The sequence below is a fragment of the Mercurialis annua genome, linkage group LG7, assembly GCF_937616625.2.
Source record: "Mercurialis annua linkage group LG7, ddMerAnnu1.2, whole genome shotgun sequence".
Taxonomy (NCBI): Eukaryota; Viridiplantae; Streptophyta; class Magnoliopsida; order Malpighiales; family Euphorbiaceae; genus Mercurialis; species Mercurialis annua.
In genome coordinates, this window is record NC_065576.1 from 12,810,279 (window position 1) to 12,820,621 (window position 10,343).

The 10,343-nt window shown below is 37.9% G+C and overlaps 1 non-coding gene across 1 annotated transcript; it reads left to right on the forward strand.

Annotated features, from left to right (window-relative positions):
- The first annotated feature begins 5,289 nt into the window (after window positions 1-5,289).
- Window positions 5,290-5,396, forward strand: LOC126658939 (small nucleolar RNA R71). The gene has a single exon (XR_007634504.1). It is a non-coding gene; the product is annotated as a small nucleolar RNA R71 (small nucleolar RNA).
- The last annotated feature ends 4,947 nt before the right edge of the window (window positions 5,397-10,343 follow it).

A 10,343-nucleotide genomic window follows, 5' to 3' on the forward strand; every position in this document is an offset into this window, starting at 1 on the left:
TCCTACTCTCTCGAGCCTCAAAGAATGACAAAACCGCTATCTAATCATCTAATCAATACCAAGCTCACTCTCGTGTTACACGGCAAAACCAAATCATTAACTAGCGATTAATCAATCCACTCTAGGACCACCTAGGTTCAAACCCACTCTCGTGGTGCTCTAAAATCTAGGTTTCCAATCCTATTAGTCAATCTAATCAACCACCTCTCGGTGTATCAATCAAACAATAAACATGATTAAGGTAGCTAATCCTAATCAAGCAATAAGCAATAGGAGTGAAACATAAGCATACAACACTAAAAACCAACCAATCAATAAAACCCTAAGTTATCATACCAACCCCCTAACAAGGGGGGGTTTAGCCACTCATACTTAAAGCAACACAAGCAATCAATGAATAAGAGTAATAGAGCATTATAAAGTAAAGATGGGTTACCTTAAGTAAATGAGTAGAGCAATCAATCACAAGAGATAATGAAGATTCAATAATAGATAAGCTTGCAATAATAATGAAGACCTTGTTCATATAAAGTAAATAAAAGTTTCAAGAGCTTCAAGAGCTTCAACAATGGAAGAAGCTATGGAGCACTTAATTCTAAAGAGATTCTATACTATGAAAAGTAATAGCAAAAGGGAATAATTCTCTAGAGTAAAATTGTGACCTAAAATTGGTGTAATGTTGTTTTTATAGTACCCACAAAAGAGGAAAGAAAAACATTCATTACACATGTGTTGGGCCCAAAATGGCAATTGAATCAAGCCTTATGATGTTTGGAATCAAAAATCCCCCCTCTTTTTAGCCTTGGCTCGAATCGAGCTCACTTTGGCCAAGTGAGGAGCTCGATTCGAGCTCAGCCATTCTGAGTTCAGCCTCATGTGGCTCGAATCGAGCTCCATTCTGAACTAGGTGAGCTCGATTCGAGCTGCCTTTTGCTGCTCCGGATCGCGATCTTCAAACCTTCATAAATCAGTGTAGAAATGTCTGATTGAGTCGATTCTTGAACCGTTTGAAAGCTTAGGACGTCTACTTTAACTTTCATGAAGAACACAAATTCATTTGAAGCTTCTATCTGGTCCAAATCGGTCAAATAGTGCACGGGGGTCAGCTTTTCAGATTTGCAAATGAGCTTCCGCATCTCTTTTGTCGACTTTTCCAACTTTTGCACCAAAATGCTTCCGCAATGCTCCCAAGTACCTGAAATACTAAAACACGTAATAAGGCATTCAGAATACCATAAAACCGTGATAAAACATAATAAAAGCATGCGGAAATGACACTCTAAATAGGAGTAAAATACTCCTATCAAACCTCCTCACACAAACCCTTGCTTGTCCTCAAGCAAGAGATGAATCTTATTCGGGGACGCATGCTAGATAATAACCTCAAACCCGCATATAAATCGCATATAATGTTCCAACTAATGAATAACCTAATGAATGATTCCCGACCTAACATTTACGGCGATGCAAACAAGTGAGAAATGCAATGTCAATGACATAAGTTGATATTATCAAGATTACGATCACGGAAGCATGCTTATCGACCATTCTACATTACCAAGTTGCTATCTTATGCGGGACGTGTATACAAATTGGATTCAAGCTACGTTGGGCACAACATGACATAAACGTTCTACTTCAAGCAATGGCGTATACCTCACTAGATTTCACTCGCTCAAGATAACAAAGGTGTACAAGGAACACATGCAATAGTCACCATAGGCTTGCTCAAAGTCCGGACTCCACTACTTAGCTCGGTTTCCGGCAATTATCAAACGGACTTTTACGGGTTGTAACGGGGCTAAGGGTTAGAGGTAGGTAAAGAGATAGTATTTGGCTAAAAACTTGACTTGAATAACATATGCACTCTTTTACTCGATCAAGCTTGGAAATTTACATACAAGTGAACTTTTTACCAAATGAGAACTCTTTTTCATGCCTTTATTTTTTTCTTTTCTTTTCTTCAATTTTTCTCTTTTTCTTTTCTTTTCTTTTGTTTTTCTTTTGTTTTTCTTTTGTAAGGCATTTCTTCTTGTAAGTTTAAGTTCACAACTCCATTGATTCATCAAGCTAGAGTTTCCGTCTATTTTAATGTGAGTTAATCAAGTCAAATTTGGGATTTTTAAGAGGTAAACTTTGAAAAGGTTGATTTTGTGTGAAACCATGGTTTAAAGCAAAAATTTGGTTAAGGCTCAAAATTGTGTTATCTAAGGGTAAAAGGGTAGGCTTTTTGAGTGGGTTGGAGAAGTGTGTAATCCTAATTGCCATTATCACCTAATTGCCAAAAACTCAACAATACAATCTTGCAAATTCTAGGACTAAACATGCAAAACACAACAACAACAAAATAGGCTCGAAAAAACTCAAGACTTGGGTGTGTTTTAACCAATGCTAGAACTACAACAATCATGCCACATATGCCCAATTTCCTAAAATTCAACAATTTTACTACATACACATCATGTATCCGCATCAAGCTCGTTGGTCATGCATCTAGGGTCAATTGTTGCTAACAAGTGATTTCACTCTAATCTTATCAACTTATGTCATATAATTGGCATTTCACTAGGCAATCATCAACAACAATTGTTAGAACAAGAAAAACCATTCAATGATTCATTAACTAGAACATGACAATTGATATAATGCAAGTACTTGATCAACTTAGCTAACATGATACAAAATTAAGCTAAGGGTCATGCTCAAAGATTCGACTAAAATTCTCCTAAACAAAACATCAAAAACACACAAACAACTAAAATTAACAACGAAAAAGAAAAAACATCAAAAACAAACAATCCTACGCAACTACATTCAATTTTCCAACCCTCCTCACACATTTCGATGCAATGTCCTCAATGCTAAGAAATTAGACAAATAAAAATTGAATTGCAGTTGAGTTTAGAAAATCAAATCTTGTGTGTTCAATCGAACACACAAAAACATAAATGAAACACTAAAAATAAGTAACAAAATATAAATGACAAGAAAAGAAATCGAACCTCTTGGTAATGCCTCCCAAGTGCGCTTGTTTTAAATCGAAAGCTCGACTATCGATCCTCAAAATCATGGAGGATCAAAAAGAGCGACTTGCTCGCGACTTTCATCGATCAACACTCTAGGATATGGTTTGCACCATTCTCCAAGCACCTTAAAAACATCTCCATTGGCCCCCTCCAACTCAATCAAATCATTATCCAATTTGCGCCGTGTTTTAAACGGCCCGCTCCACTTAGAAATCAACTTCCCCGCTTGTGAATGTGCTTGAGAGGTTCGAACTTGGACGTACTCACCAAGAGTAGCAACTTCCGTGCATATTTGTCTCTTGCTTGCGGTTGCTATCCCGTTGAGCTTCAACTTCCATGATGCCCAACGTCTTGGTTTTCCCTTGCGTGGCTTGACATGAGGTGTTGTCTTGATTTTTGCACACACAACCTCGGGTTTTTTCATAGGAACCTCCTTCATAGGCACATGCAATGTGGGCTCAATAGTATCAATCTTCATGCATTTCTCCTCCTCACACTTTCTTTTGCCATGCTTGATGTCAAACACCATGCTCTCATTATTCATTCTTAATGTTATCTTCCCCCCATTAACATCAACCAATGCTCTCCCCGTATTCAAAAAAGGACGCCCGAGAATCATGGGGCAATCTTTGTCGACCGCATAATCAAGCACAACAAAGTCCACAGGAAAGATGAACTTGCCCACTTTTACTAGCACGTCTTCCGCAACCCCGTGCTGTCTCTTGAGCGAATGGTCGGCCAATTGGAGCATCATGGAAGTTTGTTTTATCGGTTGGTTTCCACATATTTTCCTGAAAAGACACAAAGGCATTAGATTTATACTTGCACCTAAATCGCAAAGACAATTAAGAGAAGTAGAAGTGCCAATTAAGCAAGGAATCGTGAAACTCCCTGTATCTTGTAGCTTGGTCGGTAGATTGCTTTGGATAATAGAACTACAACTTTCCGTTAGAGGAATTGTTCCGCCTTGTTCCCAACTTCGCTTGTTCATAATTATGTCTTTCAAGAACTTAGCGTATTGGGCATCTCTCGCAAGGCATCCCCTAGGCTCATGCTTATTTGAAGTTTCTTGAATATTTCAAGAAACTTATGAAACTTTTCATTATCCGGAGCCTTTCTCAACCTGCTTGGGAATGGTACTTTAGGCACAAAAGGTGGTGGTGGTGGTGGTCTCACATATGGTTCTTCAACATCAATATCAATAGCCACCTCCTCACACGACTTTGGTAGCTCTTGACTAGAGCTTGCAACATCTATTACCACTTGAGGCTCAACCTCCACAATCATTGGCCTCTTGCCATTAGCTTTTTCAAGATCCTTATCATGATCAACATCAAGGACTCTACCGCTTCGAAGTTCCACAACTTTGATGGCTTTCACATGCTCTCTAGGATTGTTTTCCGTAGTAGAGGGCAATCCCCCTTGAGGTCTACCTTGAAGCGAAAGTGCCATTTGCGAGATTTGGGTCTCTAAGTGATGGATGGTGGAAGCTTGGTTCTTCTCCCTTTGCCTATTTTCATTGTGAAGTTGCCTATTTTCAACCTCCATCTTTTCAAATTTCTCCATCAATTTGACAAGCATGTTTCCCTCATCCGTGTTCCTTGGTTGTTGGAAACCGGGAGGGTGTTGTGGTCTACCACCATAATTGTTCCCTTGGTGTTGGTTGTTGTGGTATTGACCTTGTGGTTGTTGTTGATATTGAGGTCTATTTCCTCCTTGAAAACTAGGACCCGCTTGGTTGGAGGCTTGAGCATTGCCTTGACCTTCTTGGTTTCTCCATCCAAAGTTAGGATGATTCCTCCATCCAGGGTTGTAGGTATTAGAGTACGGGTCATTAGCTTGCCCTTGGCCTCCAACATAGTTCACTTGCTCACTCCAAGCTTTCCCCGTGGCATAACACTCCCCACTACTATGGTTGTAGTCCCCACAATGCTCACATCCCACTTGAACATAGGCGACCGGTGCGTTTCTTGGAGAAACTTGTTTCTTGAGGGCATCCACTTGTGCTTGTAGAGAAGCATTAGTTGCTTTTATGGCCTCCATTTCCCTCACTTGATCAAGAGTCATTATCGACTTTTGAGTAGATGGCGCTCTTCTATCAATAGGGCCCCAAGTGCTACTAACTATCGCCAACTTTTCCACCAATTCTAGCGCCTCTTCATACGTCTTTTGCATTAGTGATCCGCCCGAAGCCGCATCAATTGTTGCTCTAGTAGTAATAGTCGTCCCATCATAGAAGATTTGGATCACATGCTCTTTATTGAGCCGATGATGGGGGACACTCCTTTGTAAATCTTTGAAACGCTCCCATGCCTCATAAAGTGACTCCCCTTCAAATTGAATAAACTCAAGAATATCCTTGGTCAACTTTGTAGTCTTGCCATGAGGGAAATATTTGTTGAGAAACGCTTGAGCCAACTCCCTCCAATTGTGGATGGATTCGTTGGGTAGAGAGTGAAGCCATAAGCTAGCCTTATCCCTTAAAGAGAAGGGGAACATTCTCAACTTGATTTGATCCGCGGTTATCCCATGAAGCTTGAACGTATTGAGTACACCCAAGAATTTGGCGATGTGCGCATTGGGATCCTCTTGACTCAACCCGTAAAACGCACAATGGTTCTCTAAAAGTTGTATCGTACTTGGCTTGATCTCAAAGGTTGCCGCTTGAACCGGCATTGCAAAGCATCCAAACGTGGCATTATCCACATTCGGCAAAAAGAACTCGCCCAAAGTTTGTCTTGGTTGATTGTGCACTTGTGGATGCAAGTGGGGTCGATCATCCCTTGGGCGTTCTTGATGCCTTTGGCGATTCACATTCTCAAGTGGGGGAGGAGGCGGATAATGTTGTTCTGCTCCTTCCACTTGAGGATTGAACCGCTCACCTTCCTCATAATCTTCATTCTCATTTTCCATGATACCGGGTGTACGATTTTCCCGCCTCACACTTCTTTCAAAACCCCCGAGATTGTCATGAAACGGTTCTAGTGGAAGATTAGCCCTTCGTGTATTGTGCATACACTATAGTTGATATCCTACACAAACAACAACAAGCAAACCACGCGTAACCCGGAAAAAAGCAAAAACAAACAATTGTAACAAAAACAGAAAATAAAACTAACTCGACCGAACTACAACTAATTTCAATCAATCAATAAACACTCGTCACTCCCCGGCAACGGCGCCAAAAACATGTTGAGATAAAACCCAACTCGTAATACTCGGTAAATACGAGGTCGAACCCACAAGGAGTGAAATTCGTTCAGACGTAATCGATGCGTAGCTGCAAGTTTGAATGATAAAAAACGTAGTTATCTGTAAATAGCTTATAAAAATCCAAAGAAATTATTGTCTAAGTCGAGAAATTGGATCAATTCCAATATCTTAGATGTTTGTGGGCCAATTTGCAAGTTTGACGGGTTAAAATTTACCACCCAAACCCCTAGGGTCCCAAAAGACTTTTTAAGCACTTTCAGGCACTAAAACTGATTTTGAAGCATACTCTAATTAACCCTGAAGATTTAATAGGGATTAATTAATAAAATAGATGTTTACCCTTATCCTAGCACTAAAAGGACTTATCAATTCACACACTTTCACATTATCACTTAACACTCTTTCAGAGACCTAATGTAAAACAAACTCTAGCTAACCCTAGGTCTCCCTCACCTCTATAAATACTATTGTTAGATAATGTCACGTCCCATTTTCATAGATCATGACTGGCGCTAGAGTATGAGAGTGGTAGCTCTGAAACCTGTAGCTAGCCTTGTGCATAACATTCCAAACACATAACCTGCATGCCAATGTATAAATAATCTAAAGTAAACAATAAAGCACGCCAACAGAATAGGCAACAGTCTGATCACTTCGACAAACCAAAATAAATTTAAAAGCAATAAAGACAAAATTAGTACTACTACAGTCTAAAAGTTTTAAAATAAGAAAGACTATCTTTATTAAAACCAAAAGTAGACCTCCACGGAAATAATGAAATCGAGATATCAACAGACACACGCAAAATCATAAAACTTGAAAAATGGGAAAACAACGGGGCCAGATATACTGAGATGAGTTCATACTATCATCTATATTTATTAAGTGAAAAACCTTTAAAACAAAACAATTCTTTTATACTGGGGAAAATGTCATAAAAATTCACAAACTTTAGACGTTTCCTTAATTTAATCATGATCTTTAAAACTTCTCATAAAAATACTTTCATTTTTCCCAAATTCATACACGGTACTGAGGTGACACTCATTTATTGGTGCAATTTGCTGAGGTGTAAGTCATTTTTAACCAATGAATGAGTGACACGTCAGCACCGTGTATGAATTCGGGAAAAGTAAAAGTTGGTGTATTTTTATGAGAGGTTTTAAAGAATGTGATTAAATTGAGAAAACGTGTAAAGTTGGTGAATCTTTATAACATTAACCCTTTATACTATAATATATATATATATAATCATTCTGGAGTAAGTATTGAATCAATCTCAAAGTAGGTGAGACGCATCTCTACTGAATTCAAAGTAGGCCAGAGATATAACCCTGCCGAATTCAAAGTAGGTCAGATAATAATTTGCTGATAATAAATATAATCGGTGCACACGATCTCGATCATTGAGTAGCTTGTTCCATTCTAGTTCCATAATGAATTCAAAACCATTTCGAAACTGTGTATACAATATATAGATACAAAAATATGTATACTTTACTTAATAAAGCGGTAAACGATAATGTAAACTCACTACTTGCAAATTCCCGAGAAAGTATGGGAAGCAGATCTACTTTGACTACGAGGAACGAGTAGTCGAGAGGTCTAAAATAAAACAAAGTTATAATTAAAAACGACCCCACAAAGTACAAGCACAAACCAACAAGCCAAAGCATAAATCAAAGTAGACTAATCATACATACTCAAACATAACCAAAGTCATACAACAAGTTAAGTCAAATTGAGTTTCCACTTTGAAAACATAATCCGAAAAATCATTTCAAATAACTTAGTTTAAATCATGAAACCAAGTTTAAAATCCCAAAGTGGTGAGTCAGCTAAGTTATCATAACTACCAAGCTTAACCGCACAAGTCGCGCGACCCAAGCCTAACCCGACCCAAACATCCAACCAAAGTAAAACAATTAGTTTAAAGTCCGGAGACACTTTAATAAACTAGAGTCTCAATTTGGAAAACAAGGGAACTCAAATTCAACATAAAAATCCAAGTATAGAATCCATGCTTACAAAGTGTTCGATAAAAGTTCCCAAAGGGAAAATGCAATCAAGTTGGCAATAAGCTAACATACAACAGCCCTAGCATGCATACTAATCTTATTTGACATAACACATGCCATAACGAAACATTTGGAATCAAATAACATGCTTTGCACAAAATCAGGCCAATTAAGCATTCACAATATTTAAAACAATACGAGTCTAAACATGCATCACCAAACCCAAACACCTTAAATCAGATTACATACATGCCAATATTAATAATGTCAAAGCAACTCAGATCCTAAGTCATCACAAAGCATCAAATCCATAAACAAAGTATTTTAGTGCGAAACTAGCTAGTTTTGCGAATAAGCCAACACGTACCAAAACAAACATGATTCAATCTCCCAAAGTCATTTAGATTAGTAGTATATCACACATATATACAATATACAATAACAACTAAGATCTAAACTCGTGCAAAAATCACTTAAACAATCCACTACGCAATATCACTTCAAATTGCCTAAACATGCCAATCGAATCAAATCATGCATCCATCATTTTAAATCTTGTAACACTGAGCCTAAACCATATAAGAATCATAAGAAAAATCTTAGAACAATAGGTACAACATTTCCAAACAATCATGCGATTAACCCATGAATTCACCACTTTTACGCAAAAACGCATATTACAATTTATTACATAAAAAGGTGTTTGATAAATCTCAATAGTTTACATCAGTAACCCAACATACAAATTCAATTAATATCAAACCAAATTAGATCCAACATCAACGCAAAACAACAATTCAAATCAAATTCATAAAATGCTAGAATTAACCCTAACATTGATTAATCATACCCAAATGCTTTCAACTAATAAAATATAAAATTATACATGAACAAACCATCATTACATTCATACAATTCAGAATATATAACCCAGCCAAACACTCATATGATTCCAAACACCAACAACCTTAAAACATGCATTTATATGCACAAATCGCAATATACAAATCACAAATGAAAACGAGTTGGAGCTTACCCAAGAATGATGTATGAGATGATAACAAGTGAAAATAACCAATAAGACTAGGTCTGGACAAATACCAATTTGAATAACCAAGCACTCGCGAAGAACACGAACGTATAAATTGCGTAGATCTCGCGAATCGAATATATAATCACACTCAAAGTGTTAGGAATCGACCTTGAATTATTTGGAATGAAGGAAATGTGTATAATCAGTGTGTTAGGTCGTTTTTAGGGTTTCGTTATCTATGGAGGCAAAATAGAATGAGTTAAGGGTCTATTTATAGACTCATGCGGGCTTTACATGGGCATCGATTAAAGCCAAACGGTGTAATTGTTATTTTTAGAGTTATAAGCCTCCAAACAACGATCCAACCGACAAGATTTTAGCAAAACCTCTTAGGATCAACATGTCCGAAGGGGGCCCCGCTCCGACTGTGCAATAGGGATATATGACATTTTACTAAAGCATGCCAGCTCTGGAAAACACACGAACACTGATTCGAATAAGCTCGGAAACCAATCAAATCAACACACTAAAGATTAGGAAAAACAACTCACAATACCAAGGAATCAAACCACCATGCAACAAGAAATAACATATCGGAAATTCATCGGAACTAGCCGAAAAAGCACGGGGTATTAAATACAACCTAGCCAGAGGTCGGACCAGAGCACAAAAATCATACACCCAAGAACGAATTCCGAACCCTATAATATTCCTTTTGGCCGAGCACCCCCCCCCCCCACACACACACGAACCGCACCAGCCCTAATACAAAGCTATACGTTTTAATTTGTCAAATTCAAAGCTACTACGCACTATTCGAAGCTAGATTCTGCATCCAATTCGCCAATAAAAGAGCCAAGGACTCAGAACAGTACTTCCGAGGATCCAACTATTGTCTTTATCACTTTTTATCATTGTATAATTTAGAACTGATGAATTATTGTGTTAGATTGCATGCTAGATTGCTCTACTGTGAAATTACCTAGAACCATCAATAATTGTCATAAACCGCCTTTGATATGCTTTTATTGTAATTTCCATGAAAAAACTCTT